Source organism: Babylonia areolata, chromosome 25 (genome assembly GCF_041734735.1).
Source record: "Babylonia areolata isolate BAREFJ2019XMU chromosome 25, ASM4173473v1, whole genome shotgun sequence".
Classification (NCBI taxonomy): domain Eukaryota; kingdom Metazoa; phylum Mollusca; class Gastropoda; order Neogastropoda; family Buccinidae; genus Babylonia; species Babylonia areolata.
The window spans coordinates 12,868,194-12,878,375 of NC_134900.1; the positions used below are offsets into that span (position 1 = coordinate 12,868,194).

General features: G+C 42.5%; 1 pseudogene; it reads left to right on the forward strand.

Moving 5' to 3' along the window:
* Nucleotides 1–1,229: 1,229 nt before the first annotated feature.
* Nucleotides 1,230–5,900, forward strand: LOC143300043 (uncharacterized; annotated as a pseudogene).
* The last annotated feature ends 4,282 nt before the right edge of the window (nt 5,901–10,182 follow it).

The following is a 10,182-nucleotide window of genomic DNA, read 5'->3' on the forward strand; positions in this document are numbered from 1 at the left end:
CACACAAAGGCGGCTTCTACCCATGATCAAAGATAAGAACACAGTCATAAACAGGCCTGTCACGTGGTGGGCAGCGCTTTGTTGACTTCACCTCAAACACACACGCGCGCGCACGCGCACGCGCACCCACCCACATTTGCTGCACTGTCAACGCGCGCGGTATGGGAGTACTGGTAAACATGGCGGCTGCTTAGCCACCGCTGCGCGTCCATTCTTTCGGTCAATGTAAAACCGTGAGGGAGCACTGTCCAATACTGTGAAAAATATGGAATACCGCTGATGTCAAAATCGACGAAGATCATGGCTGGATGTGAAAAGAACGGTATGTATACTCGTCTTCTTCTTTTATTTGGAATTAATCGGTATTCTCAAGTATGACTCATGAATCGCTGACCTAACAGGTGTCAGTCTAGCATTTGGAAAGAATTCAGCTTGCTAGAATATTGAAGTACAATACATGCTCTTGCTAGATGTACAAAAGTAGTGCAGAAAGTCACAAAGAGGCTGTCATATGAGGATCACAGAACTTTTCTTTAAAACTATGTGTTGTATAGATATGAGATGAGTGACCATTACATTATAACAAGCTGCAAATATGAAAAAATGGAGAAAAATGTTGCCGGCAAAGTCATTTATGTGCAAGTTTCCTTGTAGATATTGATAGAAAGATGTTTTAATGTAAGTATCTGTGAGTGTGCATGCATATGTGCTGTCTGCAATGTTCATGCCAACAAGCCAGCCCTTAAAAGCGTGAACTGTTTTATTTGTAACTATGTTTAGAGGGAACTAGACCCTCCTCTGGGAACCCTATGATGCAAATGAAGAGTCCTCAGTGACACGTTACTTTTCTTTTTCCCTGGCCAGAGTTGGAGATTGAGGACCCTTGTGCCATCTGCCATGAATCATCATCCAACGGACAGCAAACAGTGGAATCCGCCAGAAGGGCAGCAACACTATCAACAATGCCAGTAAATTACGCGGAGATAATCTCAAGACTGCTGAGGGACAGATCGTGCACGTGAAATGCAGAAGTAATTATACCCATCATAAACTGATTCAAGTTGCCATCAAGAGAAAAACTGAAACATCCAGTACAGTTCCAGTTACAAGATCACGAGGAGATGGATTCAAATTTGATGGGTACAGGGACCAGTGTGGGTTTTTTGGGGGTTTTTGTGTGTGTGTGTGTGTGTGTGTGTGTGTGTTTTGGGTGGTTGTTTTTTTGTGGCATGCCCGCCAAAGTACAGGACAAAAAGCACGGTCATGACGTCCACTTAGTGAAAACTGGGATGGAAAAAAATGCCTTCCAGGCAACGATAGAAAGGATATGCAACGAACGCAATGACAGTTGGGGAGAAACTGTATATGCACGCATCCAGTACATCAAAGATCTTCGAGCAGCAGATGCTGTCTACCATTAGGCCTGCAGTTCGAATTTAGGACAAATAAGGAAATTCCGGTCAAATACACTGGTGTCAAAAAGTTCCAAAAGTGTTCTGAGCCCGAGAAGAAAGCAGTGAATAATAGGCAACAAGCATTCTTATGGGTTTGTGATTACCTCCAAAATTGTGATGAGGAACAAACAACAGTTGCAGACCTAGTCAGCAAAATGGAGGAGTACTGTAAAGAAGAAGCATACACATCTCTCTATATGAAAAACAAGCTGCATGAACACTTTGGAAATAACATCCTCATATCAACTGTCGATGGTAAGGCCAATGTAGTTACATTCAGAGAGAATGTTTCCAAGATTCTGAGTCAGTACTTTTCAAGACCAGATACTGATGACCCTGAGGTGGAAAAGACCAGGCTGATTGAAGCAGCAGGAAAACTAATCAAGAGTGACATCAAAGCCCTCTGCATTTCCAAAGAAACATCCAAGTCCAGAAGATGTATCGTCTGTTGAGAAAAACCTGTCACTGGTACCAGAGTCACTGCAGCTGTTGTTGAGGACGGTCTTTTGTGAAAAAGACAACTTTGAGACTTGCATCAATTGGTCAAGCTGTTGTTCAGGCTGCTCGACCAAGGACTCTTCTTGCTCCTTTACAGATAGGCCTAGCCATTCAAATGTACAACCACTTTGCTTCAAGGTTTCTGATTGATGCTTTACATCGGCATGGCTTTTCTTCATCGTACAAGGAAGTAAAGAAGTTTGAGCTGTCAGCTGCTTTATTTCATGGCACACATATTCCTGGTGTCACGAAAAATCATTTCCTGCAATACGTGGCTGACAACGTGGACCATGACATGTGCACTCTGGATGGCTTTGACACTTTCCATGGTATGGGCATGATTGCGGCTGTGACACCTGCGACCAGCAGACAAAGACCAGTACCTAGAAGACCAGTGAGTCTAGAAGACATCAAGGCAATAGGAAGAGTACCATTTCACTTCTATACAGCAAATCAAGATCGTAGCTTTGAGAAGCTGAGATATGAAACACTGGATGATCTGTTGTGTGAGAACCAGGAAAGTTTGCTTAACATAGCTTGGAAAGTGTCCTGGCCTTTACGTTCACCAAGACCAGCGTGGTCAGGATTTATGCAAGCAGTAAGTCATGGAGAACACCCAGGCAAGTCATCAGTTACATTTTTGCCCATGATCGACTTGAACCCAACTAACATGAGCTGCGTCTACACAACTTAAGTTTGTGAGTTTCAGTTTCAGTAGCTCAAGGAGGCGTCACTGCGTTCGGACAAATCCATATACGCTACACCACATCTGCCAAGCAGATGCCTGACCAGCAGCGTAACCCAACGCGCTTAGTCAGGCCTTGAGAAAAAAAAAGGTGAATAAATAATAGATACGCTTGAAGTTTGTGAATACAGAAGCAATGCGCCACAACAGCAAACCAGTCATAACCTTTGATCAGCCTCTGTGGTGGAAAGCTCAGGTGACTGTTCAAAATGAACCCGAAGACAGTGATCTGAAATCTCTTGTTCTCCGTCTTGGTGGCTTTCACACTGAGATGAGCTTTCTTGGAAGCACTGGCAGACTCATGTCAGGTTCTGGCCTTTGCCAGGTTCTGGAAGTTGTTTATGCACCAAACTCTGTTGGACACATGTTGACTGGGAAAGCAGTGGCCAGACCTCTGAGAGGACACTTCCTCGTGGATTCTGCACTGAATGCCATGATCACTGCAAAAGCTTTTGGATTACCAGTTCAAGGACCAGTGACAGCAAACTATCCAGATGACGATGTTCCTGCAGATAACCAACTGATCAGCACTGAGGTGATTAACGAGAAGACAGCACCAGACAATCCTGAAGAGGAAACTGAAGACTGCATGGAAGATGAATATATAATTCCCGATAACCTTTCAGAAGCCCTCAAATACTTTGACAGTATCTTGGACATGAACAGCCCGCAGCCTACCAGTACCAAAAAAGTCCTGGACAGAGTCCAGCAAAAGCTGGCCAGTGTTAAGACTCAGATGGCTAATCATCGCACTGCAAGGCTATGGCTTCAGTACACGAACATGCTAGACATTCTCCGACAGTTCATCAGGGCGGAGAGAACAGGGAACTGGCATCTGCACCTAAAGTGTTTAAAGGAAATGCTGCCATATTTTGCTGTCAGTGGACACAACTTTTACACAAAATCAGTGTACATCTACCTGCAGCAAATGCAAGTTCTCCAGTTGACTCACCCAGATGTTCATGAATTCTTCTGCAATGGCCATCATGTCATCCGTCGGAGTGACCGATACTGGGCAGGACTATCTCCAGACCTGGTGATAGAGCAAGTCTTGATGAGGAGTGTCAAAAGCACTGGTGGGTTGACACGTGGTCGGGGAATGGGGGAATCGCAGCGCACACAGTGGCTGTTTTCATTGCCAGCATGTGCTGAAATGAACAATGCAATGCAATCAGCCACAGGACTACAGTATTGTTTCAGTGACCAGCACAAGGAGGCAACTGAATCACGGCAGTACAGAGATGAAAAGGACACACACAAAATTCTGAGCTACCTGTCTGCCAGGAACCCTTTTGCCACAGATTCTACACTGCGAAACATTGACAAAGGTGTTGTATGTGACAAGTACGTCAATGCAGACACAGCCAAAGAAGCCGGAGCTAAGATTCTGCAGACTATGGTCGGAAATGTAGTGTTGGACTACACATTCAAGAGAACTAATCAGGTGGTCACTATGGATGCCAAGCAGCTGGCAAAAGTGGATGGTGAATCACTGCCTCTGGATCCTCAGCTCCTGTTTCAACGGCTTGTTACAGCAGCAAGTGGAAAACCTGAAGACATGCAAGACTTGTTTAAGTATGAACTTAGTGGAAACCCATCCGCCATGTTTGAATCATCTGGGCTCTTGCGCCAAGCACAAAAGTCGGTCCTTGCTGACGCCATCTGGACAACAGCAAATTGTACCAATATGCCAATGCCACAGCTGGATGAAGAGCCACAACATGTCTTGGATGGTGGGTCACTTTTGCATTGACTCCCATGGCCTCAAGGCTCAACTTTTCAAGAACTCTGCACCAACTCCATTATTGTTTTCGATGGATGTGGATTAGGCCCTTCAACAAAGAGCATGACCCATCTTCGACGGACAGGAGGAATCATGGGCACAGCAGTAAATTTCACACCTGACATGGCTGTCTCAACAAAGAAAGAAGAATTTCTTGCTAACCCAGTCAATAAACAACGTTTTATTATGATGCTTAGTGACAGGTTACAAAGCCAGGGACTTCTTCTTCTGCGTTCGTGGGCTGCAACTCCCATGTTCACTCGTATGCACACGAGCGGGCTTTTACGTGTATGACCGTTTTTACCCGGCCATGTAGGCAGCCATACTCCGTTTTCGGGGGGTGTGCATGCTGGGTATGTTCTTGTTTCCATAACCCACCGAACGCTGACATGGATTACAGGATCTTTAACGTGCGTATTTGATCTTCTGCTTGCATATACACACGACGGGGATTCAGGCACTAGCAGGTCTGCACATATGTTGACCTGGGAGATCGTAAAAATCTCCACCCTTTACCCACCAGGCGCCGTCACCGTGATTCAAACTCGGGACCCTCAGATTGACAGTCCAACGCTTTAACCACTCGGCTATTGCGCCTGTCGCCAGGGACAAAGAACAGTCCACAGTGATGGGGATGCAGATGGTCTGATTGTTCAGACAGCTGTCAGGTGTGCAGAAAGTCGGCCCATTGTTGTTGTAGGGGAAGATACAGACCACCTCATACTGCTGTGTCATCATACCAGCCCTGTGTCCCACAACATCACATTCAGGCCTGGCACACAGTCAAAGACTAAAGAGAATCGAGTATGGAACATTCAGTGGCTGCAACAGGTGCTTGGAATGCAGACTTGTACACGGTTGTTGTTTGCACATGCCATTACTGGTTGTGATACAACCTCACGTTTGTTTGGGATTGGCAAGGCAACGGCACTGAAAAAACTTCTGGATGACAGAATCTTTCAACAGCAAGCAGAAGTGTTCTGTAACAGTGAAGCATCTGTTGATGAAGTCATCTCTGCTGGAGAGCGTGCCGTTGTTTCTTTCTACAATGGCAGTGCTGCCAACAGCCTTGATGTCCTTCGGTACAAACGATTCTGTGAGAAGGTGTCAATGAGATCAACTTTTGTTGAAGTTCATACACTTCCCCCAACTTCAGCTGCAGTGAAATACCACTCCATGCGTGTTTACCTGCAAGTGCAGCAGTAGCATGATACTGACTGTGGAATGAATCCAGAAGACTGGGGGTGGTATCTTCTCAAGGGCTGTCAATGTCCTCATCAGACTGATCTCCCGCCAGCTCCAGAGGCTTTGCTTCACAGCATCTGATGTAACTGCAAAACAGACTGTGACTCCAGGCGATGCAGTTGTAAGCAGCATGGACTTTCTTGTTCAGCAGCTTGTGGAAACTGCAGAGGTGTAAGCTGTGCAAACTCGCCAGTGCCAGACCTGACTGACATCACTGATTTTGACTGATTCCCGAAGTCCACATTTTGTGTGTTTACTGATGATAACTGTCTGCTGGTAATGTTTATCTTATTTATTTAACACGTAACGTGTGCAGAAAGCAAGATTTGCGTCTTCTACCAATGTAGAATAAAATACATGAAATTGAAAATGTTTGCTTTTGACCCAAAAGAGTTGTCTTGTTTTCTGTATGGTATCTGTTGTCTGCCTGAGGTGTTCCACTAACAGAGGTATAGGTCAGCATCAGCGCGGCAGCAGTCACAGGTACTGTAACGTGCATTGGGTTACGCTGCTGGTCAGGCATCTGCTTGGCAGATGTGGTGCAGCGTATATGGTTTTGTCCGAAAGCAGTGACGCCTCCTTGAGCTACTGAAACTGAAACTGTACCGTGCTGAACGCTTTCCTCTGGCGACCCCTTATACCACGCTTGCATAATCTTCGCCTGTGCTTGCCTTGCGAATCTTTGTAAGGTGCTCTCACACCGGCAGAAGTAATAAAAACATTCGATTCTGGACATTAAAAATCAAAATCTACCTATGTTCCCGCCCCCCTATAGTGGTCAAGTTTATATCAGTATGATTTATTCTATTTTATCGTAAAAAGAATGGTTTTGTTGCAGACATTTTAACCTAACGCAAATTTTAATCTAAATTTCCTGGCCTACTAGTATAGTGTAGAGGTCTGGGGGCGAAGGTTCAGCTAGGAGGGAAGAGGCTGGGGGGTAGGGTTGGGTTAGGGCCTTGGTCATCTTATACTGTTTGAAGGGCGGGGTCATGGGGAGGGGTTATATATACATACATTATACATCAACATTATTATACATTATTATTCTAAACACACAATCATACCTATACACAAATTATAAATGACATCAATTAACTTCATAATAATTAAAAAAATTTAAAAACCAGGCACAATATGGAGTATGGGCGGAGGGGTCACTACATAACAAAAATGTGTATAGTAATTTAAAATATGAAAATGCAAATAAAATATATATATATATTACAATAAATCATTATATATATAATCACTATAAGTGGAATGATGGCCTAGAGGTAACGCGCCCACCAAGGAAGCGAGAGAATCTGAGCACAATGGTTCGAATCACGGCTCAGCCGCCGATATTTTCTCCCCCTCCACTAGACCTTGAATGGTGGTCTGGATGCTAGTCATTCGGATGAGACGATAAACCGAGGTCCCGTGTGCAGCATGCACTTTGCATACGTAAAAGAACCCACGGCAACAAAAGGGTTGTTCCTGGCAAAATTCTGTAGAAAAATCCACATCGATAGGAAAAACAAATAAAACGGCACTCAGGAAAAAATACAAGAAAAAATGGGTGGTGCTGTAGTGCAGTGATGCGCTCTCTCTGGGGAGAATTTGACACAGAGAAATCTGTTGTGATAAAAAGAAATACAAATACAAATATGTATGAGATTTAAAATATATCCATATCAGTATTACCCATTCACAAATGCAGCAATACAGTTGTCAGCCGTATTTAAAAACACACATACAATAAAGATAACATATAATATATTGTAACAAACTGGTGACAATGTTTTATAACTGCCACCATTTTGTACACATTATTTTGACCATAGAGTGTACGTTCTGATGATAAAAAAATCTCATGGGTTAAAAGAGAAGGAAATAGTTTATAACTAATATTCATTTTAGTCATGTGTCCAAAGTTATGGTCTATGTGACATCAAATCAATTTAATCAGCATACTTAAGGATTTAAATAGCTGTATAATCTTAGTTCTGTACATATATTTTTGTTATAACGCCTTGCAAAAAGGTTTGTTTTTGTCAATTTTACATGATAAAAGTATTGTTTTCCCAGTGATAAAGTGGAGTATAATAGTATTTATGATATTGTTTACATCATATACAATACTTTCCCAATCTTTTTAGCGAAGATTTGCATCTATGGATAATTTTCTTTTGAAATATTTCATCTTGACATCGGTAGTTTTAAGTTCAGAAAACAGATATTCCAGTCGCCTTTCAGAGTATTTAATTCCATTCTGCACACCACTTTGAGGTAATGTCATTTTAAACAAGAAAACCAGAATCTGGTGTCTTTAACAGAGGATTTTTTTTTTTTTTTTTTTTAAAGTGAAGCGGGCTGACCAAACCCGTCCTACACAAACTGCTTTGTTGTTCGAAGTGTTACCATCTTTATAAACCAATTAGCCACATATTTTATTTACACAGTGTCCCTTTCTCTGATTTACAGAACTCGTTCATATCTTCTCATGAACCCTTTGTTCTCGATATTTAACTCACTCAGTACGGCCAGTCCTCTCTTCTTCTCTACACAGACCCCTCGGATATCCAGTGGGTGTCTGAATGACCCAACCTTTAGCTTCCGTCGTCAGAATTGTGGTATTCTTTGTCAACATTCACCTCTTCATTATAAGAGCCTTCCGCTTGCAATATTTTGATGAGGGTAACTGGGGTGAAACGCTGTTAACGTCGTCTCTTTTGCCGTTCGTATGGAGAGAGTTAAACTAACACCACAGAGTTCTTTATCTACTTTGTAATTGCTGATTTTGTTAACATCGAAATAATCTTTTGCCTCCTTTTCAAACAGATGTAATCACACGACTGTTTTCTTCGTTTTTTATTTCTATCTTTTCATTGAAGCAGTTATGAAATTGTTTGACTCTTATTTCGTTATTAATCTCATTGCATTTTAAAAAAATTATGTTACTCTCTGAAACATATTACATTTAAAACTCTCATCAACTACAATGCTTATCAGAATAAGGTTATGACCTGTCCTGTATCCACATTAATTTTGTTCATAACAAGATAAATAGGTCTGAAATATGAAACAAAAAAAGATCAAAGTCTAGCTTGTCGAAATCAAATCATTCCTTCTCACACGTGTACCTTGAACAGTATTCATTCTAATATGTCCCTACTCTGATAAATATTTATTTTTTTGCTCAGAAATAGGCAATTCATAAACAAAATACACAGAATATGTCTTATCTTTTAAATAACGGAAAATAATTTGTTTTCTTTCCATTATTATCGCCCTGGCAATTAATCGAAACAACTGGGAGGGACCTGTCCACCAAGTTCAAACAAAGTTTTACAAACACTCGGGATTATAACCCACTGAGATCAACAACTATCGCATTCATTAAAGGCAGCCCATTCACGTCAGCGTTACACCTGGTTTTAAAACTATGATTGACTGACTGATATTGTCACGCACAATTAGCAATGACAGGACAAAAAAGAATAAGAAAAAGAAAGAAAGATGGCAAAGTAGCAATTTACAGAGACAAATATACATGAATGAAGAAATAAAAACAAGAGCAAAAACGATTGGTATGAGGGGGGGCGGGGGGTGGGGCGAAGAGAAGGACGTGTGACTGTGCGAGCAGGTGGGACTGTGTGTAAGGGGGGGAAAGGCGGTAGGCTATGTAAGGTGGGGGGGGGAGGCGGTGGACTGTTTACTACTTGCTGATGGACATTCTTTTAATGTGGTGGTTTTATCCTGTTCCATGTGCTTTTAAACTGTTCATTTGGACATTTTTGCTCTGGGCTTCAGTTTCCTATCGCCGTCCGCCAATGCTGGAGTATGGCCAACACACACAGTGTTCAGTGCTAAACATCAACACCGCACATGCCTCGCCATCCAAGTACACTCGGCACCATTTGCTTACGCTGGGACAGTGCACGCACACTCTAAGTTTCTGTACTTACTGGCAACTCCATGACTTGGGTGTGGCCGTTGCATGTGGGATGGCTCCTTGATCTGTCCAGCTGAATAAGTCTGGCATTTCAGGTAAGCAGAATCTGAAAAAAGAAAAGGTACATCACAATTATTAACAAATAGTAAAGAGTGGTAATTCTCTCCATTCACAAGGTACACAACTTTAAGTCAGTGCTGCTTACGCTACCGATTCAGCTAGCACACAGGCAAATAAAAGGTACATTGAAACAAACCCAGACGCTTCTTCAAAAAGGAAGCGCCGGGCCTGTCCTTATACCGATCATTTGACATGTGCACACACTAGCAAAGACAGAAGAAATGTGCCAACACAAATTAGCTTTTATTCAAGACTGGCATAGCCTCTTTAATCCTTAACAAGCCACACAGAACACATGGACAATACAGAACATACACATGGTTGCCTCGGTGGTTTTTCAACTGGAAATTAACTAACAATGATGGTATACTACAGCCAAGATGAAAATTTTGCTTCGTGT